Below are 27751 nucleotides of genomic sequence, written 5' to 3'. Positions count from 1 at the left end.
GTCTCCTCCTGACATCAGCACGCTGTCCCAGTGCTGTCTCCTCCTGACATCAGCACGCTGTCCCAGTGCCGTCTCCTCCTGACATCAGCACGCTGTCCCAGTGCCGTCTCCTCCTGACATACGCACGCTGTCCCAGTGCCGTCTCCTCCTGACATCAGCACGCTTTCCCAGTGCCGTCTCCTGACATCAGCACGCTGTCCCAGTGCCGTCTCCTCCTGACATCAGCAAGCTGTCCCAGTGCCGTCTCCTCCTGACATCAGCACGCTGTCTCAGTGCCATCGCCTCCTGACGTCAGCACGCTGTCCCAGTGCCGTCTCCTCCTGACATCAGCACGCTGTCCCAGTGCCATCTCCTCCTGACATCAGCACGCTGTCCCAGTGCCGCCTCCTCCTGACATCAGCACGCTGTCCCAGTGCCATCTCCTCCTGACATCAGCACGCTGTCCCAGTGCCGTCTCCTCCTGACATCAGCACGCTGTCCCAGTGCCGTCTCCTCCTGACATCAGCACGCTGTCCCAGTGCCATCTCCTCCTGACATCAGCAAGCTGTCCCTGTGCCATCTCCTCCTGACATCAGCACGCTGTCCCTGTGCCGTCTCCTGATATCAGCACGCTGTCCCAGTGCCGTCTCCTCCAGACATCAGCACGCTATTCCAGTGCCATCTCCTCCTGACATCATCACGCTGTCCCAGTGCCATCTCCTCCTGACATCAGCACGCTGTCCCAGTGCCGTCTCCTCCAGACATCAGCAAGCTGTCCCTGTGCCGTCTCCTGACATCAGCACGCTGTCCCAGTACCATCTCCTCCTGTCATCAGCACGCTGTCCCAGTGCCATCTCCTCCTGACATCAGCACGCTGCCCCAGTGCCATCTACTCCTGACATCAGCACGCTGTCCCAGTGCCGTCTCCTCGTAACATCAGCGCATTGTCCCAGTACCATCTCCTCCCGACATCAGCACGCTGTCCCAGTGCCGTCTCCTCCTGACATCAGCACGCTGTCCCAGTGCCGTCTCCTCCTGACATCAGCACGCTGTCCCTGTGCCGTTTCCTCCTGACATCAGCACGCTGTCCCAGTGCCATCTCCTCGTGACATCAGCACGCTGTCCCAGTGGCGTCTCCTCCTGACATCAGCACGCTGTCCCAGTGCCATCTCCTCGTGACATCAGCACGCTGTCCCAGTACCGTCTCCTCCTGACATCAGCACGCTGTCCCAGTGCCATCTCCTCGTGACATCAGCACGCTGTCCCAGTACCATCTCCTCCTGACATCAGCACGCTGTCCCAGTACCATCTCCTCGTGACATCAGCACGCTGTGCCAGTACCGTCTCCTCCTGACATCAGCACGCTGTCCCAGTACCGTCTCCTCCTGACATCAGCACGCTGTCCCAGTGCCATCTACTCGTGACATCAGCACGCTGTCCCAGTGCCATCTCCTCGTGACATCAGCACGCTGTCCCAGTGCCGTCTCGTCCTGACATCAGCACGCTGTCCCAGTACCATCTCCTCGTGACATCAGCACGCTGTCCCAGTGCCGTCTCGTCCTGTTATCAGCACGCTGTCCCAGTGCCGTCTCCTCCTGACATCAGCACGCTGTCCCAGTGCTGTCTCCTCCTGACATCAGCACGCTGTCCCAGTGCCGTCTCCTCCTGACATCAGCACGCTGTCCCAGTGCCGTCTCCTCCTGACATACGCACGCTGTCCCAGTGCCGTCTCCTCCTGACATCAGCACGCTTTCCCAGTGCCGTCTCCTGACATCAGCACGCTGTCCCAGTGCCGTCTCCTCCTGACATCAGCACGCTGTCTCAGTGCCATCGCCTCCTGACGTCAGCACGCTGTCCCAGTGCCGTCTCCTCCTGACATCAGCACGCTGTCCCAGTGCCATCTCCTCCTGACATCAGCACGCTGTCCCAGTGCCGCCTCCTCCTGACATCAGCACGCTGTCCCAGTGCCATCTCCTCCTGACATCAGCACGCTGTCCCAGTGCCGTCTCCTCCTGACATCAGCACGCTGTCCCAGTGCCGTCTCCTCCTGACATCAGCACGCTGTCCCAGTGCCATCTCCTCCTGACATCAGCAAGCTGTCCCTGTGCCATCTCCTCCTGACATCAGCACGCTGTCCCTGTGCCGTCTCCTGATATCAGCACGCTGTCCCAGTGCCGTCTCCTCCAGACATCAGCACGCTGTTCCAGTGCCATCTCCTCCTGACATCATCACGCTGTCCCAGTGCCATCTCCTCCTGACATCAGCACGCTGTCCCAGTGCCGTCTCCTCCAGACATCAGCAAGCTGTCCCTGTGCCGTCTCCTGACAACAGCACGCTGTCCCAGTACCATCTCCTCCTGTCATCAGCACGCTGTCCCAGTGCCATCTCCTCCTGACATCAGCACGCTGTCCCAGTGCCATCTACTCCTGACATCAGCACGCTGTCCCAGTGCCGTCTCCTCGTGACATCAGCGCATTGTCCCAGTACCATCTCCTCCCGACATCAGCACGCTGTCCCAGTGCCGTCTCCTCCTGACATCAGCACGCTGTCCCAGTGCCGTCTCCTCCTGACATCAGCACGCTGTCCCAGTGCCGTCTCCTCCTGACATCAGCACGCTGTCCCAGTGCCATCTCCTCGTGACATCAGCACGCTGTCCCAGTGCCGTCTCCTCCTGACATCAGCACGCTGTCCCAGTGCTGTCTCCTCCTGACATCAGCACGCTGTCCCAGTGCCGTCTCCTCCTGACATCAGCGTGCTGTCCCAGTGCCATCTCCTCCTGACATCAGCACGCTGTCCCAGTGCGGTCTCCTCCTGACATACGCACACTGTCCCAGTGCCATCTCCTCCTGACATCAGCACGCTGTCCCAGTGCCGTCTCCTCCTGACATCAGCACGCTTTCCCAGTGCCGTCTCCTGACATCAGCACGCTGTCCCAGTGCCGTCTCCTCCTGACATCAGCAAGCTGTCCCAGTGCCGTCTCCTCCTGACATCAGCACGCTGTCTCAGTGCCATCGCCTCCTGACGTCAGCACGCTGTCCCAGTGCCGTCTCCTCCTGACATCAGCACGCTGTCCCAGAGCCATCTCCTCCTGACATCAGCACGCTGTCCCAGTGCCGCCTCCTCCTGACATCAGCCCGCTGTCCCAGTGCCGTCTCCTCCTAACATCAGCACGCTGTCCCAGTGCCGTCTCCTCCTGACATCAGCAAGCTGTCCCTGTGCCATCTCCTCCTGACATCAGCACGCTGTCCCTGTGCCGTCTCCTGACATCAGCACGCTGTCCCAGTGCCGTCTCCTCCAGACATCAGCACGCTGTTCCAGTGCCATCTCCTCCTGACATCATCACGCTGTCCCAGTGCCATCTCCTCCTGACATCAGTACGCTGTCCCAGTGCCGTCTCCTCCAGACATCAGCAAGCTGTCCCTGTGCCGTCTCCTGACATCAGCACGCTGCCCCAGTACCATCTCCTCCTGTCATCAGCACGCTGTCCCAGTGCCATCTCCTCCTGACATCAGCACGCTGTCCCAGTGCCATCTACTCCTGACATCAGCACACTGTCCCAGTGCCGTCTCCTCGTGACATCAGCGCATTGTCCCAGTACCATCTCCTCCCGACATCAGCACGCTGTCCCAGTGCCGTCTCCTCGTGACATCAGCACGCTGTCCCAGTGCCGTCTCCTCCTGACATCAGCACGCTGTCCCAGTGCCATCTCCTCGTGACATCAGCACGCTGTCCCAGTGCGGTCTCCTCCTGACATACGCACACTGTCCCAGTGCCATCTCCTCCTGACATCAGCACGCTGTCCCAGTGCCGTCTCCTCCTGACATCAGCACGCTTTCCCAGTGCCGTCTCCTGACATCAGCACGCTGTCCCAGTGCCGTCTCCTCCTGACATCAGCAAGCTGTCCCAGTGCCGTCTCCTCCTGACATCAGCACGCTGTCTCAGTGCCATCGCCTCCTGACGTCAGCACGCTGTCCCAGTGCCGTCTCCTCCTGACATCAGCACGCTGTCCCAGAGCCATCTCCTCCTGACATCAGCACGCTGTCCCAGTGCCGCCTCCTCCTGACATCAGCCCGCTGTCCCAGTGCCGTCTCCTCCTAACATCAGCACGCTGTCCCAGTGCCGTCTCCTCCTGACATCAGCAAGCTGTCCCTGTGCCATCTCCTCCTGACATCAGCACGCTGTCCCTGTGCCGTCTCCTGACATCAGCACGCTGTCCCAGTGCCGTCTCCTCCAGACATCAGCACGCTGTTCCAGTGCCATCTCCTCCTGACATCATCACGCTGTCCCAGTGCCATCTCCTCCTGACATCAGTACGCTGTCCCAGTGCCGTCTCCTCCAGACATCAGCAAGCTGTCCCTGTGCCGTCTCCTGACATCAGCACGCTGCCCCAGTACCATTTCCTCCTGTCATCAGCACGCTGTCCCAGTGCCATCTCCTCCTGACATCAGCACGCTGTCCCAGTGCCATCTACTCCTGACATCAGCACACTGTCCCAGTGCCGTCTCCTCGTGACATCAGCGCATTGTCCCAGTACCATCTCCTCCCGACATCAGCACGCTGTCCCAGTGCCGTCTCCTCGTGACATCAGCACGCTGTCCCAGTGCCGTCTCCTCCTGACATCAGCACGCTGTCCCAGTGCCATCTCCTCGTGACATCAGCACGCTGTCCCAGTACCGTCTCCTCCTGACATCAGCACGCTGTCCCAGTGCCATCTCCTCGTGACATCAGCACGCTGTCCCAGTACCATCTCCTCCTGACATCAGCACGCTGTCCCAGTACCATCTCCTCGTGACATCAGCACGCTGTGCCAGTACCGTCTCCTCCTGACATCAGCACGCTGTCCCAGTACCGTCTCCTCCTTACATCAGCACGCTGTCCCAGTGCCATCTCCTCGTGACATCAGCACGCTGTCCCAGTGCCATCTCCTCGTGACATCAGCACGCTGTCCCAGTGCCGTCTGCTCCTGACATCAGCACGCTGTCCCAGTGCCGTCTCCTCCTGACATCAGCACGCTGTCCCAGTACCATCTCCTCGTGACATCAGCACGCTGTCCCAGTGCCGTCTCGTCCTGATATCAGCACGCTGTCCCAGTGCTGTCTCCTCCTGACATCAGCACGCTGTCCCAGTGCCGTCTCCTCCTGACATCAGCACGCTGTCCCAGTGCCGTCTCCTCCTGACATACGCACGCTGTCCCAGTGCCGTCTCCTCCTGACATCAGCACGCTTTCCCAGTGCCGTCTCCTGACATCAGCACGCTGTCCCAGTGCCGTCTCCTCCTGACATCAGCACGCTGTCTCAGTGCCATCGCCTCCTGACGTCAGCACGCTGTCCCAGTGCCGTCTCCTCCTGACATCAGCACGCTGTCCCAGTGCCATCTCCTCCTGACATCAGCACGCTGTCCCAGTGCCGCCTCCTCCTGACATCAGCACGCTGTCCCAGTGCCATCTCCTCCTGACATCAGCACGCTGTCCCAGTGCCGTCTCCTCCTGACATCAGCACGCTGTCCCAGTGCCGTCTCCTCCTGACATCAGCACGCTGTCCCAGTGCCATCTCCTCCTGACATCAGCAAGCTGTCCCTGTGCCATCTCCTCCTGACATCAGCACGCTGTCCCTGTGCCGTCTCCTGATATCAGCACGCTGTCCCAGTGCCGTCTCCTCCAGACATCAGCACGCTGTTCCAGTGCCATCTCCTCCTGACATCATCACGCTGTCCCAGTGCCATCTCCTCCTGACATCAGCACGCTGTCCCAGTGCCGTCTCCTCCAGACATCAGCAAGCTGTCCCTGTGCCGTCTCCTGACAACAGCACGCTGTCCCAGTACCATCTCCTCCTGTCATCAGCACGCTGTCCCAGTGCCATCTCCTCCTGACATCAGCACGCTGTCCCAGTGCCATCTACTCCTGACATCAGCACGCTGTCCCAGTGCCGTCTCCTCGTGACATCAGCGCATTGTCCCAGTACCATCTCCTCCCGACATCAGCACGCTGTCCCAGTGCCGTCTCCTCCTGACATCAGCACGCTGTCCCAGTGCCGTCTCCTCCTGACATCAGCACGCTGTCCCAGTGCCGTCTCCTCCTGACATCAGCACGCTGTCCCAGTGCCATCTCCTCGTGACATCAGCACGCTGTCCCAGTGCCGTCTCCTCCTGACATCAGCACGCTGTCCCAGTGCTGTCTCCTCCTGACATCAGCACGCTGTCCCAGTGCCGTCTCCTCCTGACATCAGCGTGCTGTCCCAGTGCCATCTCCTCCTGACATCAGCACGCTGTCCCAGTGCGGTCTCCTCCTGACATACGCACACTGTCCCAGTGCCATCTCCTCCTGACATCAGCACGCTGTCCCAGTGCCGTCTCCTCCTGACATCAGCACGCTTTCCCAGTGCCGTCTCCTGACATCAGCACGCTGTCCCAGTGCCGTCTCCTCCTGACATCAGCAAGCTGTCCCAGTGCCGTCTCCTCCTGACATCAGCACGCTGTCTCAGTGCCATCGCCTCCTGACGTCAGCACGCTGTCCCAGTGCCGTCTCCTCCTGACATCAGCACGCTGTCCCAGAGCCATCTCCTCCTGACATCAGCACGCTGTCCCAGTGCCGCCTCCTCCTGACATCAGCCCGCTGTCCCAGTGCCGTCTCCTCCTAACATCAGCACGCTGTCCCAGTGCCGTCTCCTCCTGACATCAGCAAGCTGTCCCTGTGCCATCTCCTCCTGACATCAGCACGCTGTCCCTGTGCCGTCTCCTGACATCAGCACGCTGTCCCAGTGCCGTCTCCTCCAGACATCAGCACGCTGTTCCAGTGCCATCTCCTCCTGACATCATCACGCTGTCCCAGTGCCATCTCCTCCTGACATCAGTACGCTGTCCCAGTGCCGTCTCCTCCAGACATCAGCAAGCTGTCCCTGTGCCGTCTCCTGACATCAGCACGCTGCCCCAGTACCATCTCCTCCTGTCATCAGCACGCTGTCCCAGTGCCATCTCCTCCTGACATCAGCACGCTGTCCCAGTGCCATCTACTCCTGACATCAGCACACTGTCCCAGTGCCGTCTCCTCGTGACATCAGCGCATTGTCCCAGTACCATCTCCTCCCGACATCAGCACGCTGTCCCAGTGCCGTCTCCTCGTGACATCAGCACGCTGTCCCAGTGCCGTCTCCTCCTGACATCAGCACGCTGTCCCAGTGCCATCTCCTCGTGACATCAGCACGCTGTCCCAGTGCGGTCTCCTCCTGACATACGCACACTGTCCCAGTGCCATCTCCTCCTGACATCAGCACGCTGTCCCAGTGCCGTCTCCTCCTGACATCAGCACGCTTTCCCAGTGCCGTCTCCTGACATCAGCACGCTGTCCCAGTGCCGTCTCCTCCTGACATCAGCAAGCTGTCCCAGTGCCGTCTCCTCCTGACATCAGCACGCTGTCTCAGTGCCATCGCCTCCTGACGTCAGCACGCTGTCCCAGTGCCGTCTCCTCCTGACATCAGCACGCTGTCCCAGAGCCATCTCCTCCTGACATCAGCACGCTGTCCCAGTGCCGCCTCCTCCTGACATCAGCCCGCTGTCCCAGTGCCGTCTCCTCCTAACATCAGCACGCTGTCCCAGTGCCGTCTCCTCCTGACATCAGCAAGCTGTCCCTGTGCCATCTCCTCCTGACATCAGCACGCTGTCCCTGTGCCGTCTCCTGACATCAGCACGCTGTCCCAGTGCCGTCTCCTCCAGACATCAGCACGCTGTTCCAGTGCCATCTCCTCCTGACATCATCACGCTGTCCCAGTGCCATCTCCTCCTGACATCAGTACGCTGTCCCAGTGCCGTCTCCTCCAGACATCAGCAAGCTGTCCCTGTGCCGTCTCCTGACATCAGCACGCTGCCCCAGTACCATTTCCTCCTGTCATCAGCACGCTGTCCCAGTGCCATCTCCTCCTGACATCAGCACGCTGTCCCAGTGCCATCTACTCCTGACATCAGCACACTGTCCCAGTGCCGTCTCCTCGTGACATCAGCGCATTGTCCCAGTACCATCTCCTCCCGACATCAGCACGCTGTCCCAGTGCCGTCTCCTCGTGACATCAGCACGCTGTCCCAGTGCCGTCTCCTCCTGACATCAGCACGCTGTCCCAGTGCCATCTCCTCGTGACATCAGCACGCTGTCCCAGTACCGTCTCCTCCTGACATCAGCACGCTGTCCCAGTGCCATCTCCTCGTGACATCAGCACGCTGTCCCAGTACCATCTCCTCCTGACATCAGCACGCTGTCCCAGTACCATCTCCTCGTGACATCAGCACGCTGTGCCAGTACCGTCTCCTCCTGACATCAGCACGCTGTCCCAGTACCGTCTCCTCCTGACATCAGCACGCTGTCCCAGTGCCATCTCCTCGTGACATCAGCACGCTGTCCCAGTGCCATCTCCTCGTGACATCAGCACGCTGTCCCAGTGCCGTCTGCTCCTGACATCAGCACGCTGTCCCAGTGCCGTCTCCTCCTGACATCAGCACGCTGTCCCAGTACCATCTCCTCGTGACATCAGCACGCTGTCCCAGTGCCGTCTCGTCCTGATATCAGCACGCTGTCCCAGTGCCGTCTCCTCCTGACATCAGCACGCTGTCCCAGTGCTGTCTCCTCCTGACATCAGCACGCTGTCCCAGTGCCGCCTCCTCCTGACATCAGCACGCTGTCCCAGTGCCGTCTCCTCCTGACATACGCACGCTGTCCCAGTGCCGTCTCCTCCTGACATCAGCACGCTTTCCCAGTGCCGTCTCCTGACATCAGCACGCTGTCCCAGTGCCGTCTCCTCCTGACATCAGCAAGCTGTCCCAGTGCCGTCTCCTCCTGACATCAGCACGCTGTCTCAGTGCCATCGCCTCCTGACGTCAGCACGCTGTCCCAGTGCCGTCTCCTCCTGACATCAGCACGCTGTCCCAGTGCCATCTCCTCCTGACATCAGCACGCTGTCCCAGTGCCGCCTCCTCCTGACATCAGCACGCTGTCCCAGTGCCATCTCCTCCTGACATCAGCACGCTGTCCCAGTGCCGTCTCCTCCTGACATCAGCACGCTGTCCCAGTGCCGTCTCCTCCTGACATCAGCACGCTGTCCCAGTGCCATCTCCTCCTGACATCAGCAAGCTGTCCCTGTGCCATCTCCTCCTGACATCAGCACGCTGTCCCTGTGCCGTCTCCTGATATCAGCACGCTGTCCCAGTGCCGTCTCCTCCAGACATCAGCACGCTGTTCCAGTGCCATCTCCTCCTGACATCATCACGCTGTCCCAGTGCCATCTCCTCCTGACATCAGCACGCTGTCCAGTGCCGTCTCCTCCAGACATCAGCAAGCTGTCCCTGTGCCGACTCCTGACATCAGCACGCTGTCCCAGTACCATCTCCTCCTGTCATCAGCACGCTGTCCCAGTGCCATCTCCTCCTGACATCAGCACGCTGCCCCAGTGCCATCTACTCCTGACATCAGCACGCTGTCCCAGTGCCGTCTCCTCGTAACATCAGCGCATTGTCCCAGTACCATCTCCTCCCGACATCAGCACGCTGTCCCAGTGCCGTCTCCTCCTGACATCAGCAAGCTGTCCCTGTGCCATCTCCTCCTGACATCAGCACGCTGTCCCTGTGCCGTCTCCTGACATCAGCACGCTGTCCCAGTGCCGTCTCCTCCAGACATCAGCACGCTGTTCCAGTGCCATCTCCTCCTGACATCATCACGCTGTCCCAGTGCCATCTCCTCCTGACATCAGTACGCTGTCCCAGTGCCGTCTCCTCCAGACATCAGCAAGCTGTCCCTGTGCCGTCTCCTGACATCAGCACGCTGCCCCAGTACCATCTCCTCCTGTCATCAGCACGCTGTCCCAGTGCCATCTCCTCCTGACATCAGCACGCTGTCCCAGTGCCATCTACTCCTGACATCAGCACACTGTCCCAGTGCCGTCTCCTCGTGACATCAGCGCATTGTCCCAGTACCATCTCCTCCCGACATCAGCACGCTGTCCCAGTGCCGTCTCCTCGTGACATCAGCACGCTGTCCCAGTGCCGTCTCCTCCTGACATCAGCACGCTGTCCCAGTGCCATCTCCTCGTGACATCAGCACGCTGTCCCAGTACCGTCTCCTCCTGACATCAGCACGCTGTCCCAGTGCCATCTCCTCGTGACATCAGCACGCTGTCCCAGTACCATCTCCTCCTGACATCAGCACGCTGTCCCAGTACCATCTCCTCGTGACATCAGCACGCTGTGCCAGTACCGTCTCCTCCTGACATCAGCACGCTGTCCCAGTACGTCTCCTCCTGACATCAGCACGCTGTCCCAGTGCCATCTCCTCGTGACATCAGCACGCTGTCCCAGTGCCATCTCCTCGTGACATCAGCACGCTGTCCCAGTGCCGTCTGCTCCTGACATCAGCACGCTGTCCCAGTGCCGTCTCCTCCTGACATCAGCACGCTGTCCCAGTACCATCTCCTCGTGACATCAGCACGCTGTCCCAGTGCCGTCTCGTCCTGATATCAGCACGCTGTCCCAGTGCCGTCTCCTCCTGACATCAGCACGCTGTCCCAGTGCTGTCTCCTCCTGACATCAGCACGCTGTCCCAGTGCCGTCTCCTCCTGACATCAGCACGCTGTCCCAGTGCCGTCTCCTCCTGACATACGCACGCTGTCCCAGTGCCGTCTCCTCCTGACATCAGCACGCTTTCCCAGTGCCGTCTCCTGACATCAGCACGCTGTCCCAGTGCCGTCTCCTCCTGACATCAGCAAGCTGTCCCAGTGCCGTCTCCTCCTGACATCAGCACGCTGTCTCAGTGCCATCGCCTCCTGACGTCAGCACGCTGTCCCAGTGCCGTCTCCTCCTGACATCAGCACGCTGTCCCAGTGCCATCTCCTCCTGACATCAGCACGCTGTCCCAGTGCCGCCTCCTCCTGACATCAGCACGCTGTCCCAGTGCCATCTCCTCCTGACATCAGCACGCTGTCCCAGTGCCGTCTCCTCCTGACATCAGCACGCTGTCCCAGTGCCGTCTCCTCCTGACATCAGCACGCTGTCCCAGTGCCATCTCCTCCTGACATCAGCAAGCTGTCCCTGTGCCATCTCCTCCTGACATCAGCACGCTGTCCCTGTGCCGTCTCCTGATATCAGCACGCTGTCCCAGTGCCGTCTCCTCCAGACATCAGCACGCTGTTCCAGTGCCATCTCCTCCTGACATCATCACGCTGTCCCAGTGCCATCTCCTCCTGACATCAGCACGCTGTCCAGTGCCGTCTCCTCCAGACATCAGCAAGCTGTCCCTGTGCCGTCTCCTGACATCAGCACGCTGTCCCAGTACCATCTCCTCCTGTCATCAGCACGCTGTCCCAGTGCCATCTCCTCCTGACATCAGCACGCTGCCCCAGTGCCATCTACTCCTGACATCAGCACGCTGTCCCAGTGCCATCTCCTCGTAACATCAGCGCATTGTCCCAGTACCATCTCCTCCCGACATCAGCACGCTGTCCCAGTGCCGTCTCCTCCTGACATCAGCACGCTGTCCCAGTGCCGTCTCCTCCTGACATCAGCACGCTGTCCCTGTGCCGTTTCCTCCTGACATCAGCACGCTGTCCCAGTGCCATCTCCTCGTGACATCAGCACGCTGTCCCAGTGCCGTCTCCTCCTGACATCAGCACGCTGTCCCAGTGCCATCTCCTCGTGACATCAGCACGCTGTCCCAGTACCATCTCCTCCTGACATCAGCACGCTGTCCCAGTGCCATCTCCTCGTGACATCAGCACGCTGTCCCAGTACCATCTCCTCCTGACATCAGCACGCTGTCCCAGTACCATCTCCTCGTGACATCAGCACGCTGTGCCAGTACCGTCTCCTCCTGACATCAGCACGCTGTCCCAGTGCCATCTCCTCGTGACATCAGCACGCTGGCCCAGTGCCATCTCCTCGTGACATCAGCACGCTGTCCCAGTGCTGTCTCCTCCTGACATCAGCACGCTGTCCCAGTACCATCTCCTCGTGACATCAGCACGCTGTCCCAGTGCCGTCTTGTCCTGATATCAGCACGCTGTCCCAGTGCCGTCTCCTCCTGACATCAGCACGCTGTCCCAGTGCTGTCTCCTCCTGACATCAGCACGCTGTCCCAGTGCCGTCTCCTCCTGACATCAGCACGCTGTCCCAGTGCCGTCTCCTCCTGACATACGCACGCTGTCCCAGTGCCGTCTCCTCCTGACATCAGCACGCTTTCCCAGTGCCGTCTCCTGACATCAGCACGCTGTCCCAGTGCCGTCTCCTCCTGACATCAGCAAGCTGTCCCAGTGCCGTCTCCTCCTGACATCAGCACGCTGTCTCAGTGCCATCGCCTCCTGACGTCAGCACGCTGTCCCAGTGCCGTCTCCTCCTGACATCAGCACGCTGTCCCAGTGCCATCTCCTCCTGACATCAGCACGCTGTCCCAGTGCCGCCTCCTCCTGACATCAGCACGCTGTCCCAGTGCCATCTCCTCCTGACATCAGCACGCTGTCCCAGTGCCGTCTCCTCCTGACATCAGCACGCTGTCCCAGTGCCATCTCCTCCTGACATCAGCACGCTGTCCCAGTGCCATCTCCTCCTGACATCAGCAAGCTGTCCCTGTGCCATCTCCTCCTGACATCAGCACGCTGTCCCAGTGCCGTCTCCTCCAGACATCAGCAAGCTGTCCCAGTGCCGTCTCCTGACATCAGCACGCTGTCCCAGTACCATCTCCTCCTGTCATCAGCACGCTGTCCCAGTGCCATCTCCTCCTGACATCAGCACGCTGTACCAGTGCCATCTACTCCTGACATCAGCACGCTGTCCCAGTGCCGTCTCCTCGTGACATCAGCGCATTGTCCCAGTACCATCTCCTCCCGACATCAGCACGCTGTCCCAGTGCCGTCTCCTCCTGACATCAGCACACTGTCCCAGTGCCGTCTCCTCCTGACATCAGCACGCTGTCCCAGTGCCGTCTCCTCCTGACATCAGCACGCTGTCCCAGTGCCATCTCCTCGTGACATCAGCACGCTGTCCCAGTGCCGTCTCCTCCTGACATCAGCACGCTGTCCCAGTGCTGTCTCCTCCTGACATCAGCACGCTGTCCCAGTGCCGTCTCCTCCTGACATCAGCGTGCTGTCCCAGTGCCATCTCCTCCTGACATCAGCACGCTGTCCCAGTGCGGTCTCCTCCTGACATACGCACACTGTCCCAGTGCCATCTCCTCCTGACATCAGCACGCTGTCCCAGTGCCGTCTCCTCCTGACATCAGCACGCTTTCCCAGTGCCGTCTCCTGACATCAGCACGCTGTCCCAGTGCCGTCTCCTTCTGACATCAGCAAGCTGTCCCAGTGCCGTCTCCTCCTGACATCAGCACGCTGTCTCAGTGCCATCGCCTCCTGACGTCAGCACGCTGTCCCAGTGCCGTCTCCTCCTGACATCAGCACGCTGTCCCAGAGCCATCTCCTCCTGACATCAGCACGCTGTCCCAGTGCCGCCTCCTCCTGACATCAGCCCGCTGTCCCAGTGCTGTCTCCTCCTAACATCAGCACGCTGTCCCAGTGCCGTCTCCTCCTGACATCAGCACGCTGTCCCAGTGCCATCTCCTCCTGACATCAGCAAGCTGTCCCTGTGCCATCTCCTCCTGACATCAGCACGCTGTCCCTGTGCCGTCTCCTGATATCAGCACGCTGTCCCAGTGCCGTCTCCTCCAGACATCAGCACGCTGTTCCAGTGCCATCTCCTCCTGACATCATCACGCTGTCCCAGTGCCATCTCCTCCTGACATCAGCACGCTGTCCCAGTGCCGTCTCCTCCAGACTTCAGCAAGCAGTCCCTGTGCCGTCTCCTGACATCAGCACGCTGTCCCAGTACCATCTCCTCCTGTCATCAGCACGCTGTCCCAGTGCCATCTCCTCCTGACATCAGCACGCTGTCCCAGTGCCATCTACTCCTGACATCAGCACGCTGTCCCAGTGCCGTCTCCTCGTGACATCAGCGCATTGTCCCAGTACCATCTCCTCCCGACATCAGCACGCTGTCCCAGTGCCGTCTCCTCCTGACATCAGCACGCTGTCCCAGTGCCGTCTCCTCCTGACATCAGCACGCTGTCCCAGTACTGTCTCCTCCTGACATCAGCACGCTGTCCCAGTGCCATCTCCTGACATCAGCACACTGTCCCAGTGCCGTCTCCTCCTGACATCAGGACGCTGTCCCAGTACCATCTCCTCGTGACATCAGCACGCTGTCCCAGTACCATCTCCTCGTGACATCAGCACGCTGTCCCAGTACCGTCTCCTCCTGACATCAGCGCATTGTCCCAGTACCGTCTCCTCCTGACATCAGCACGCTGTCCCAGTACCATCTCCTCCTGACATCAGCAAGCTGTCCCAGTGCCGTCTCTTCCTGACATCAGCACGCTGTCCAAGTGCCATCTCCTCGTGACATCAGCACGCTGTCCCAGTGCCGTCTCCTCCTGACATCAGCACGCTGTCCCAGTGCCATCTCCTCATGACATCAGCACGCTGTCCCAGTACCGTCTCCTCCTGACATCAGCACGCTGTCCCAGTGCTATCTCCTCGTGACATCAGCACGCTGTCCCAGTACCATCTCCTCCTGACATCAGCACGCTGTCCCAGTACCATCTCCTCGTGACATCAGCACGCTGTGCCAGTACCGTCTCCTCCTGACATCAGCACGCTGTCCCAGTACCGTCTCCTCCTGACATCAGCACGCTGTCCCAGTGCCATCTCCTCGTGACATCAGCACGCTGTCCCAGTGCCATCTCCTCGTGACATCAGCACGCTGTCCCAGTGCCGTCTCCTCCTGACATCAGCACGCTGTCCCAGTACCATCTCCTCGTGGCATCAGCACGCTGTCCCAGTGCCGTCTCGTCCTGATATCAGCACGCTGTCCCAGTGCCGTCTCCTCCTGACATCAGCACGCTGTCCCAGTGCTGTCTCCTCCTGACATCAGCACGCTGTCCCAGTGCCGTCTCCTCCTGACATCAGCACGCTTTCCCAGTGCCGTCTCCTGACATCAGCACGCTGTCCCAGTGCCATGTCCTCCTGACATCAGCACACTGTCCCAGTGCCGTCTCCTCCTGACATCAGCAAGCTGTCCCAGTGCCGTCTCCTCCTGACATCAGCACGCTGTCCCAGTGCCGCCTCCTCCTGACATCAGCACTCTGTCCCAGTGCCGTCTCCTCCTGACATCAGCAAGCTGTCCCAGTGCCGTCTCCTCCTGACATCAGCCCGCTGTCTCAGTGCCATCGCCTCCTGACGTCAGCACGCTGTCCCAGTGCCGCCTCCTCCTGACATCAGCACGCTGTCCCAGTGCCATCTCCTCCTGACGTCAGCACGCTGTCCCAGTGCCGTCTCCTCCTGACATCAGCAAGCTGCCCCAGTGCCGTCTCCTCCTGACATCAGCACGCTGTCCCAGTGCCGTCTCCTCCTGACATCAGCACGCTGTCCCAGTACCGTCTCCTCCTGACATCAGCACGCTGTCCCAGTGCCATCTCCTCCTGACATCAGCACGCTGTCCCAGTGCCATCTCCTCCTGACATCAGCACGCTGTCCCAGTGCCGTCTCCTCCTGACATCAGCACGCTTTCCCAGTGCCGTCTCCTGACATCAGCACGCTGTCCCAGTGCCGTCTCCTCCTGACATCAGCAAGCTGTCCCAGTGCCGTCTCCTCCTGACATCAGCACGCTGTCTCAGTGCCATCGCCTCCTGACGTCAGCACGCTGTCCCAGTGCCGTCTCCTCCTGACATCAGCACGCTGTCCCAGAGCCATCTCCTCCTGACATCAGCACGCTGTCCCAGTGCCGCCTCCTCCTGACATCAGCCCGCTGTCCCAGTGCCGTCTCCTCCTAACATCAGCACGCTGTCCCAGTGCCGTCTCCTCCTGACATCAGCAAGCTGTCCCTGTGCCATCTCCTCCTGACATCAGCACGCTGTCCCTGTGCCGTCTCCTGATATCAGCACGCTGTCCCAGTGCCGTCTCCTCCAGATATCAGCACGCTGTTCCAGTGCCATCTCCTCCTGACATCATCACGCTGTCCCAGTGCCATCTCCTCCTGACATCAGCACGCTGTCCCAGTGCCGTCTCCTCCAGACATCAGCAAGCTGTCCCTGTGCCGTCTCCTGACATCAGCACGCTGCCCCAGTACCATCTCCTCCTGTCATCAGCACGCTGTCCCTGTGCCATCTCCTCCTGACATCAGCACGCTGTCCCAGTGCCATCTACTCCTGACATCAGCACACTGTCCCAGTGCCGTCTCCTCGTGACATCAGCGCATTGTCCCAGTACCATCTCCTCCCGACATCAGCACGCTGTCCCAGTGCCGTCTCCTCGTGACATCAGCACGCTGTCCCAGTGCCGTCTCCTCCTGACATCAGCACGCTGTCCCAGTGCCATCTCCTCGTGACATCAGCACGCTGTCCCAGTACCGTCTCCTCCTGACATCAGCACGCTGTCCCAGTGCCATCTCCTCGTGACATCAGCACGCTGTCCCAGTACCATCTCCTCCTGACATCAGCACGCTGTCCCAGTACCATCTCCTCGTGACATCAGCACGCTGTGCCAGTACCGTCTCCTCCTGACATCAGCACGCTGTCCCAGTACCGTCTCCTCCTGACATCAGCACGCTGTCCCAGTGCCATCTCCTCGTGACATCAGCACGCTGTCCCAGTGCCATCTCCTCGTGACATCAGCACGCTGTCCCAGTGCCGTCTGCTCCTGACATCAGCACGCTGTCCCAGTGCCGTCTCCTCCTGACATCAGCACGCTGTCCCAGTACCATCTCCTCGTGACATCAGCACGCTGTCCCAGTGCCGTCTCGTCCTGATATCAGCACGCTGTCCCAGTGCCGTCTCCTCCTGACATCAGCACGCTGTCCCAGTGCTGTCTCCTCCTGACATCAGCACGCTGTCCCAGTGCCGTCTCCTCCTGACATCAGCACGCTGTCCCAGTGCCGTCTCCTCCTGACATACGCACGCTGTCCCAGTGCCGTCTCCTCCTGACATCAGCACGCTTTCCCAGTGCCGTCTCCTGACATCAGCACGCTGTCCCAGTGCCGTCTCCTCCTGACATCAGCAAGCTGTCCCAGTGCCGTCTCCTCCTGACATCAGCACGCTGTCTCAGTGCCATCGCCTCCTGACGTCAGCACGCTGTCCCAGTGCCGTCTCCTCCTGACATCAGCACGCTGTCCCAGTGCCATCTCCTCCTGACATCAGCACGCTGTCCCAGTGCCGCCTCCTCCTGACATCAGCACGCTGTCCCAGTGCCATCTCCTCCTGACATCAGCACGCTGTCCCAGTGCCGTCTCCTCCTGACATCAGCACGCTGTCCCAGTGCCGTCTCCTCCTGACATCAGCACGCTGTCCCAGTGCCATCTCCTCCTGACATCAGCAAGCTGTCCCTGTGCCATCTCCTCCTGACATCAGCACGCTGTCCCTGTGCCGTCTCCTGATATCAGCACGCTGTCCCAGTGCCGTCTCCTCCAGACATCAGCACGCTGTTCCAGTGCCATCTCCTCCTGACATCATCACGCTGTCCCAGTGCCATCTCCTCCTGACATCAGCACGCTGTCCAGTGCCGTCTCCTCCAGACATCAGCAAGCTGTCCCTGTGCCGTCTCCTGACATCAGCACGCTGTCCCAGTACCATCTCCTCCTGTCATCAGCACGCTGTCCCAGTGCCATCTCCTCCTGACATCAGCACGCTGCCCCAGTGCCATCTACTCCTGACATCAGCACGCTGTCCCAGTGCCGTCTCCTCGTAACATCAGCGCATTGTCCCAGTACCATCTCCTCCCGACATCAGCACGCTGTCCCAGTGCCGTCTCCTCCTGACATCAGCACGCTGTCCCAGTGCCGTCTCCTCCTGACATCAGCACGCTGTCCCTGTGCCGTTTCCTCCTGACATCAGCACGCTGTCCCAGTGCCATCTCCTCGTGACATCAGCACGCTGTCCCAGTGCCGTCTCCTCCTGACATCAGCACGCTGTCCCAGTGCCATCTCCTCGTGACATCAGCACGCTGTCCCAGTACCGTCTCCTCCTGACATCAGCACGCTGTCCCAGTGCCATCTCCTCGTGACATCAGCACGCTGTCCCAGTACCATCTCCTCCTGACATCAGCACGCTGTCCCAGTACCATCTCCTCGTGACATCAGCACGCTGTGCCAGTACCGTCTCCTCCTGACATCAGCACGCTGTCCCAGTGCCATCTCCTCGTGACATCAGCACGCTGGCCCAGTGCCATCTCCTCGTGACATCAGCACGCTGTCCCAGTGCTGTCTCCTCCTGACATCAGCACGCTGTCCCAGTGCCGTCTCCTCCTGACATCAGCAAGCTGTCCCAGTGCCGTCTCCTCCTGACATCAGCCCGCTGTCTCAGTGCCATCGCCTCCTGACGTCAGCACGCTGTCCCAGTGCCGCCTCCTCCTGACATCAGCACGCTGTCCCAGTGCCATCTCCTCCTGACGTCAGCACGCTGTCCCAGTGCCGTCTCCTCCTGACATCAGCAAGCTGCCCCAGTGCCGTCTCCTCCTGACATCAGCACGCTGTCCCAGTGCCGTCTCCTCCTGACATCAGCACGCTGTCCCAGTACCGTCTCCTCCTGACATCAGCACGCTGTCCCAGTGCCATCTCCTCCTGACATCAGCACGCTGTCCCAGTGCCATCTCCTCCTGACATCAGCACGCTGTCCCAGTGCCGTCTCCTCCTGACATCAGCACGCTTTCCCAGTGCCGTCTCCTGACATCAGCACGCTGTCCCAGTGCCGTCTCCTCCTGACATCAGCAAGCTGTCCCAGTGCCGTCTCCTCCTGACATCAGCACGCTGTCTCAGTGCCATCGCCTCCTGACGTCAGCACGCTGTCCCAGTGCCGTCTCCTCCTGACATCAGCACGCTGTCCCAGAGCCATCTCCTCCTGACATCAGCACGCTGTCCCAGTGCCGCCTCCTCCTGACATCAGCCCGCTGTCCCAGTGCCGTCTCCTCCTAACATCAGCACGCTGTCCCAGTGCCGTCTCCTCCTGACATCAGCAAGCTGTCCCTGTGCCATCTCCTCCTGACATCAGCACGCTGTCCCTGTGCCGTCTCCTGATATCAGCACGCTGTCCCAGTGCCGTCTCCTCCAGATATCAGCACGCTGTTCCAGTGCCATCTCCTCCTGACATCATCACGCTGTCCCAGTGCCATCTCCTCCTGACATCAGCACGCTGTCCCAGTGCCGTCTCCTCCAGACATCAGCAAGCTGTCCCTGTGCCGTCTCCTGACATCAGCACGCTGCCCCAGTACCATCTCCTCCTGTCATCAGCACGCTGTCCCTGTGCCATCTCCTCCTGACATCAGCACGCTGTCCCAGTGCCATCTACTCCTGACATCAGCACACTGTCCCAGTGCCGTCTCCTCGTGACATCAGCGCATTGTCCCAGTACCATCTCCTCCCGACATCAGCACGCTGTCCCAGTGCCGTCTCCTCGTGACATCAGCACGCTGTCCCAGTGCCGTCTCCTCCTGACATCAGCACGCTGTCCCAGTGCCATCTCCTCGTGACATCAGCACGCTGTCCCAGTACCGTCTCCTCCTGACATCAGCACGCTGTCCCAGTGCCATCTCCTCGTGACATCAGCACGCTGTCCCAGTACCATCTCCTCCTGACATCAGCACGCTGTCCCAGTACCATCTCCTCGTGACATCAGCACGCTGTGCCAGTACCGTCTCCTCCTGACATCAGCACGCTGTCCCAGTACCGTCTCCTCCTGACATCAGCACGCTGTCCCAGTGCCATCTCCTCGTGACATCAGCACGCTGTCCCAGTGCCATCTCCTCGTGACATCAGCACGCTGTCCCAGTGCCGTCTGCTCCTGACATCAGCACGCTGTCCCAGTGCCGTCTCCTCCTGACATCAGCACGCTGTCCCAGTACCATCTCCTCGTGACATCAGCACGCTGTCCCAGTGCCGTCTCGTCCTGATATCAGCACGCTGTCCCAGTGCCGTCTCCTCCTGACATCAGCACGCTGTCCCAGTGCTGTCTCCTCCTGACATCAGCACGCTGTCCCAGTGCCGTCTCCTCCTGACATCAGCACGCTGTCCCAGTGCCGTCTCCTCCTGACATACGCACGCTGTCCCAGTGCCGTCTCCTCCTGACATCAGCACGCTTTCCCAGTGCCGTCTCCTGACATCAGCACGCTGTCCCAGTGCCGTCTCCTCCTGACATCAGCAAGCTGTCCCAGTGCCGTCTCCTCCTGACATCAGCACGCTGTCTCAGTGCCATCGCCTCCTGACGTCAGCACGCTGTCCCAGTGCCGTCTCCTCCTGACATCAGCACGCTGTCCCAGTGCCATCTCCTCCTGACATCAGCACGCTGTCCCAGTGCCGCCTCCTCCTGACATCAGCACGCTGTCCCAGTGCCATCTCCTCCTGACATCAGCACGCTGTCCCAGTGCCGTCTCCTCCTGACATCAGCACGCTGTCCCAGTGCCGTCTCCTCCTGACATCAGCACGCTGTCCCAGTGCCATCTCCTCCTGACATCAGCAAGCTGTCCCTGTGCCATCTCCTCCTGACATCAGCACGCTGTCCCTGTGCCGTCTCCTGATATCAGCACGCTGTCCCAGTGCCGTCTCCTCCAGACATCAGCACGCTGTTCCAGTGCCATCTCCTCCTGACATCATCACGCTGTCCCAGTGCCATCTCCTCCTGACATCAGCACGCTGTCCAGTGCCGTCTCCTCCAGACATCAGCAAGCTGTCCCTGTGCCGTCTCCTGACATCAGCACGCTGTCCCAGTACCATCTCCTCCTGTCATCAGCACGCTGTCCCAGTGCCATCTCCTCCTGACATCAGCACGCTGCCCCAGTGCCATCTACTCCTGACATCAGCACGCTGTCCCAGTGCCGTCTCCTCGTAACATCAGCGCATTGTCCCAGTACCATCTCCTCCCGACATCAGCACGCTGTCCCAGTGCCGTCTCCTCCTGACATCAGCACGCTGTCCCAGTGCCGTCTCCTCCTGACATCAGCACGCTGTCCCTGTGCCGTTTCCTCCTGACATCAGCACGCTGTCCCAGTGCCATCTCCTCGTGACATCAGCACGCTGTCCCAGTGCCGTCTCCTCCTGACATCAGCACGCTGTCCCAGTGCCATCTCCTCGTGACATCAGCACGCTGTCCCAGTACCGTCTCCTCCTGACATCAGCACGCTGTCCCAGTGCCATCTCCTCGTGACATTAGCACGCTGTCCCAGTACCATCTCCTCCTGACATCAGCACGCTGTCCCAGTACCATCTCCTCGTGACATCAGCACGCTGTGCCAGTACCGTCTCCTCCTGACATAAGCACGCTGTCCCAGTGCCATCTCCTCGTGACATCAGCACGCTGGCCCAGTGCCATCTCCTCGTGACATCAGCACGCTGTCCCAGTGCTGTCTCCTCCTGACATCAGCACGCTGTCCCAGTACCATCTCCTCGTGACATCAGCACGCTGTCCCAGTGCCGTCTCGTCCTGATATCAGCACGCTGTCCCAGTGCCGTCTCCTCCTGACATCAGCACGCTGTCCCAGTGCTGTCTCCTCCTGACATCAGCACGCTGTCCCAGTGCCGTCTCCTCCTGACATCAGCACGCTGTCCCAGTGCCGTCTCCTCCTGACATACGCACGCTGTCCCAGTGCCGTCTCCTCCTGACATCAGCACGCTTTCCCAGTGCCGTCTCCTGACATCAGCACGCTGTCCCAGTGCCGTCTCCTCCTGACATCAGCAAGCTGTCCCAGTGCCGTCTCCTCCTGACATCAGCACGCTGTCTCAGTGCCATCGCCTCCTGACGCCAGCACGCTGTCCCAGTGCCGTCTCCTCCTGACATCAGCACGCTGTCCCAGTGCCATCTCCTCCTGACATCAGCACGCTGTCCCAGTGCCGCCTCCTCCTGACATCAGCACGCTGTCCCAGTGCCATCTCCTCCTGACATCAGCACGCTGTCCCAGTGCCGTCTCCTCCTGACATCAGCACGCTGTCCCAGTGCCATCTCCTCCTGACATCAGCACGCTGTCCCAGTGCCATCTCCTCCTGACATCAGCAAGCTGTCCCTGTGCCATCTCCTCCTGACATCAGCACGCTGTCCCTGTGCCGTCTCCTGATATCAGCACGCTGTCCCAGTGCCGTCTCCTCCAGACATCAGCACGCTGTTCCAGTGCCATCTCCTCCTGACATCATCACGCTGTCCCAGTGCCATCTCCTCCTGACATCAGCACGCTGTCCCAGTGCCGTCTCCTCCAGACATCAGCAAGCTGTCCCTGTGCCGTCTCCTGACATCAGCACGCTGTCCCAGTACCATCTCCTCCTGTCATCAGCACGCTGTCCCAGTGCCATCTCCTCCTGACATCAGCACGCTGTACCAGTGCCATCTACTCCTGACATCAGCACGCTGTCCCAGTGCCGTCTCCTCGTGACATCAGCGCATTGTCCCAGTACCATCTCCTCCCGACATCAGCACGCTGTCCCAGTGCCGTCTCCTCCTGACATCAGCACGCTGTCCCAGTGCCGTCTCCTCCTGACATCAGCACGCTGTCCCAGTGCCGTCTCCTCCTGACATCAGCACGCTGTCCCAGTGCCATCTCCTCGTGACATCAGCACGCTGTCCCAGTGCCGTCTCCTCCTGACATCAGCACGCTGTCCCAGTGCTGTCTCCTCCTGACATCAGCACGCTGTCCCAGTGCCGTCTCCTCCTGACATCAGCGTGCTGTCCCAGTGCCATCTCCTCCTGACATCAGCACGCTGTCCCAGTGCGGTCTCCTCCTGACATACGCACACTGTCCCAGTGCCATCTCCTCCTGACATCAGCACGCTGTCCCAGTGCCGTCTCCTCCTGACATCAGCACGCTTTCCCAGTGCCGTCTCCTGACATCAGCACGCTGTCCCAGTGCCGTCTCCTTCTGACATCAGCAAGCTGTCCCAGTGCCGTCTCCTCCTGACATCAGCACGCTGTCTCAGTGCCATCGCCTCCTGACGTCAGCACGCTGTCCCAGTGCCGTCTCCTCCTGACATCAGCACGCTGTCCCAGAGCCATCTCCTCCTGACATCAGCACGCTGTCCCAGTGCCGCCTCCTCCTGACATCAGCCCGCTGTCCCAGTGCTGTCTCCTCCTAACATCAGCACGCTGTCCCAGTGCCGTCTCCTCCTGACATCAGCACGCTGTCCCAGTGCCATCTCCTCCTGACATCAGCAAGCTGTCCCTGTGCCATCTCCTCCTGACATCAGCACGCTGTCCCTGTGCCGTCTCCTGATATCAGCACGCTGTCCCAGTGCCGTCTCCTCCAGACATCAGCACGCTGTTCCAGTGCCATCTCCTCCTGACATCATCACGCTGTCCCAGTGCCATCTCCTCCTGACATCAGCACGCTGTCCCAGTGCCGTCTCCTCCAGACTTCAGCAAGCAGTCCCTGTGCCGTCTCCTGACATCAGCACGCTGTCCCAGTACCATCTCCTCCTGTCATCAGCACGCTGTCCCAGTGCCATCTCCTCCTGACATCAGCACGCTGTCCCAGTGCCATCTACTCCTGACATCAGCACGCTGTCCCAGTGCCGTCTCCTCGTGACATCAGCGCATTGTCCCAGTACCATCTCCTCCCGACATCAGCACGCTGTCCCAGTGCCGTCTCCTCCTGACATCAGCACGCTGTCCCAGTGCCGTCTCCTCCTGACATCAGCACGCTGTCCCAGTACTGTCTCCTCCTGACATCAGCACGCTGTCCCAGTGCCATCTCCTGACATCAGCACACTGTCCCAGTGCCGTCTCCTCCTGACATCAGGACGCTGTCCCAGTACCATCTCCTCGTGACATCAGCACGCTGTCCCAGTACCATCTCCTCGTGACATCAGCACGCTGTCCCAGTACCGTCTCCTCCTGACATCAGCGCATTGTCCCAGTACCGTCTCCTCCTGACATCAGCACGCTGTCCCAGTACCATCTCCTCCTGACATCAGCAAGCTGTCCCAGTGCCGTCTCTTCCTGACATCAGCACGCTGTCCAAGTGCCATCTCCTCGTGACATCAGCACGCTGTCCCAGTGCCGTCTCCTCCTGACATCAGCACGCTGTCCCAGTGCCATCTCCTCATGACATCAGCACGCTGTCCCAGTACCGTCTCCTCCTGACATCAGCACGCTGTCCCAGTGCTATCTCATCGTGACATCAGCACGCTGTCCCAGTACCATCTCCTCCTGACATCAGCACGCTGTCCCAGTACCATCTCCTCGTGACATCAGCACACTGTGCCAGTACCGTCTCCTCCTGACATCAGCACGCTGTCCCAGTACCGTCTCCTCCTGACATCAGCACGCTGTCCCAGTGCCATCTCCTCGTGACATCAGCACGCTGTCCCAGTGCCATCTCCTCGTGACATCAGCACGCTGTCCCAGTGCCGTCTCCTCCTGACATCAGCACGCTGTCCCAGTACCATCTCCTCGTGGCATCAGCACGCTGTCCCAGTGCCATCTCCTCCTGACGTCAGCACGCTGTCCCAGTGCCGTCTCCTCCTGACATCAGCAAGCTGCCCCAGTGCCGTCTCCTCCTGACATCAGCACGCTGTCCCAGTGCCGTCTCCTCCTGACATCAGCACGCTGTCCCAATACCGTCTCCTCCTGACATCAGCACGCTGTCCCAGTGCCATCTCCTCCTGACATCAGCACGCTGTCCCAGTGCCATCTCCTCCTGACATCAGCAAGCTGTCCCTGTGCCATCTCCTCCTGACATCAGCACGCTGTCCCTGTGCCGTCTCCTGATATCAGCAAGCTGTCCCAGTGCCGTCTCCTCCAGACATCAGCACGCTGTTCCAGTGCCATCTCCTCCTGACATCATCACGCTGTCCCAGTGCCATCTCCTCCTGACATCAGCACGCTGCCCCAGTGCCGTCTCCTCCAGACATCAGCAAGCTGTCCCTGTGCCGTCTCCTGACATCAGCACGCTGTCTCAGTGCCGTCTCCTGACATCAGCACGCTGTCCCAGTGCCATCTCCTCCTGACATCAGCACGCTGTCCCAGTGCCATCTACTCCTGACATCAGCACGCTGTCCCAGTGCCGTCTCCTCGTGACATCAGCACGCTGTCCCGGTGCCATCTCCTCCTGACATCAGCACGTTGTTCCAGTGCCATCTCCTCCTGACATCATCACGCTGTCCCAGTGCCATCTCCTCCTGACATCAGCACGCTGTCCCAGTGCCATCTCCTCCTGACATCAGCAAGCTGTCCCTGTGCCGTCTCCTGACATCAGCACGCTGTCCCAGTGCCATCTCCTCCTGACATCAGCACGCTCTCCCAGTGCCGTCTCCTCCTGACATCAGCACGCTGTCCCAGTGCCATCTCCTGACATCAGCACGCTGTCCCAGTGCCATCTACTCCTGACATCAGCACGCTGTCCCAGTGCCGTTTCCTCCTCACATCAGCACGCTGTCCCAATGACATATCCTCCTGACATCAGCACGCTGTCTCAGTGCCGTCTCCTCCTGACATCAGCACGCTGTCCCAGTGCCGTCTCCTCCTGACATCAGCACGCTGTCCCAGTGCCATATCCTCCTGACATCAGCACGCTGTCCCAGTACCGTCTTCTCACATCAGCACGCTGTCCCAGTGCCATCTCCTGACATCAACACGCTGTCCCAGTGCCGTCTCCTCCTGACATCAGCACGCTGTCCCAGTGCCATCGCCTCCTGACGTCAGCACGCTGTCCCAGTGCCGTCTCCTCCTGACATCAGCACGCTGTCCCAGAGCCATCTCCTCCTGACATCAGCACGCTGTCCCAGTGCCGCCTCCTCCTGACATCAGCCCGCTGTCCCAGTGCTGTCTCCTCCTAACATCAGCACGCTGTCCCAGTGCCGTCTCCTCCTGACATCAGCACGCTGTCCCAGTGCCATCTCCTCCTGACATCAGCAAGCTGTCCCTGTGCCATCTCCTCCTGACATCAGCACGCTGTCCCTGTGCCGTCTCCTGATATCAGCACGCTGTCCCAGTGCCGTCTCCTCCAGACATCAGCACGCTGTTCCAGTGCCATCTCCTCCTGACATCATCACGCTGTCCCAGTGCCATCTCCTCCTGACATCAGCACGCTGTCCCAGTGCCGTCTCCTCCAGACTTCAGCAAGCAGTCCCTGTGCCGTCTCCTGACATCAGCACGCTGTCCCAGTACCATCTCCTCCTGTCATCAGCACGCTGTCCCAGTGCCATCTCCTCCTGACATCAGCACGCTGTCCCAGTGCCATCTACTCCTGACATCAGCACGCTGTCCCAGTGCCGTCTCCTCGTGACATCAGCGCATTGTCCCAGTACCATCTCTTCCCGACATCAGCACGCTGTCCCAGTGCCGTCTCCTCCTGACATCAGCACGCTGTCCCAGTGCCGTCTCCTCCTGACATCAGCACGCTGTCCCAGTACTGTCTCCTCCTGACATCAGCACGCTGTCCCAGTGCCATCTCCTGACATCAGCACACTGTCCCAGTGCCGTCTCCTCCTGACATCAGGACGCTGTCCCAGTACCATCTCCTCGTGACATCAGCACGCTGTCCCAGTACCATCTCCTCGTGACATCAGCACGCTGTCCCAGTACCGTCTCCTCCTGACATCAGCGCATTGTCCCAGTACCGTCTCCTCCTGACATCAGCACGCTGTCCCAGTACCATCTCCTCCTGACATCAGCAAGCTGTCCCAGTGCCGTCTCTTCCTGACATCAGCACGCTGTCCAAGTGCCATCTCCTCGTGACATCAGCACGCTGTCCCAGTGCCGTCTCCTCCTGACATCAGCACGCTGTCCCAGTGCCATCTCCTCATGACATCAGCACGCTGTCCCAGTACCGTCTCCTCCTGACATCAGCACGCTGTCCCAGTGCTATCTCATCGTGACATCAGCACGCTGTCCCAGTACCATCTCCTCCTGACATCAGCACGCTGTCCCAGTACCATCTCCTCGTGACATCAGCACACTGTGCCAGTACCGTCTCCTCCTGACATCAGCACGCTGTCCCAGTACCGTCTCCTCCTGACATCAGCACGCTGTCCCAGTGCCATCTCCTCGTGACATCAGCACGCTGTCCCAGTGCCATCTCCTCGTGACATCAGCACGCTGTCCCAGTGCCGTCTCCTCCTGACATCAGCACGCTGTCCCAGTACCATCTCCTCGTGGCATCAGCACGCTGTCCCAGTGCCATCTCCTCCTGACGTCAGCACGCTGTCCCAGTGCCGTCTCCTCCTGACATCAGCAAGCTGCCCCAGTGCCGTCTCCTCCTGACATCAGCACGCTGTCCCAGTGCCGTCTCCTCCTGACATCAGCACGCTGTCCCAATACCGTCTCCTCCTGACATCAGCACGCTGTCCCAGTGCCATCTCCTCCTGACATCAGCACGCTGTCCCAGTGCCATCTCCTCCTGACATCAGCAAGCTGTCCCTGTGCCATCTCCTCCTGACATCAGCACGCTGTCCCTGTGCCGTCTCCTGATATCAGCAAGCTGTCCCAGTGCCGTCTCCTCCAGACATCAGCACGCTGTTCCAGTGCCATCTCCTCCTGACATCATCACGCTGTCCCAGTGCCATCTCCTCCTGACATCAGCACGCTGCCCCAGTGCCGTCTCCTCCAGACATCAGCAAGCTGTCCCTGTGCCGTCTCCTGACATCAGCACGCTGTCTCAGTGCCGTCTCCTGACATCAGCACGCTGTCCCAGTGCCATCTCCTCCTGACATCAGCACGCTGTCCCAGTGCCATCTACTCCTGACATCAGCACGCTGTCCCAGTGCCGTCTCCTCGTGACATCAGCACGCTGTCCCG

General features: G+C 60.4%; 1 protein-coding gene across 1 annotated transcript in view; it reads left to right on the top strand.

Annotated features, from left to right (window-relative positions):
* Positions 1 to 27751, top strand: part of LOC140425728 (nucleosome assembly protein 1-like 1-A) — a 371940-nt gene that overhangs the window by 250723 nt on the left and 93466 nt on the right. The window lies entirely within an intron of this gene.

The sequence above is a fragment of the Scyliorhinus torazame genome, chromosome 1 (genome assembly GCF_047496885.1).
Source record: "Scyliorhinus torazame isolate Kashiwa2021f chromosome 1, sScyTor2.1, whole genome shotgun sequence".
Taxonomy (NCBI): Eukaryota; Metazoa; Chordata; class Chondrichthyes; order Carcharhiniformes; family Scyliorhinidae; genus Scyliorhinus; species Scyliorhinus torazame.
This window is presented reverse-complemented; position numbering and strand designations above follow the sequence as displayed.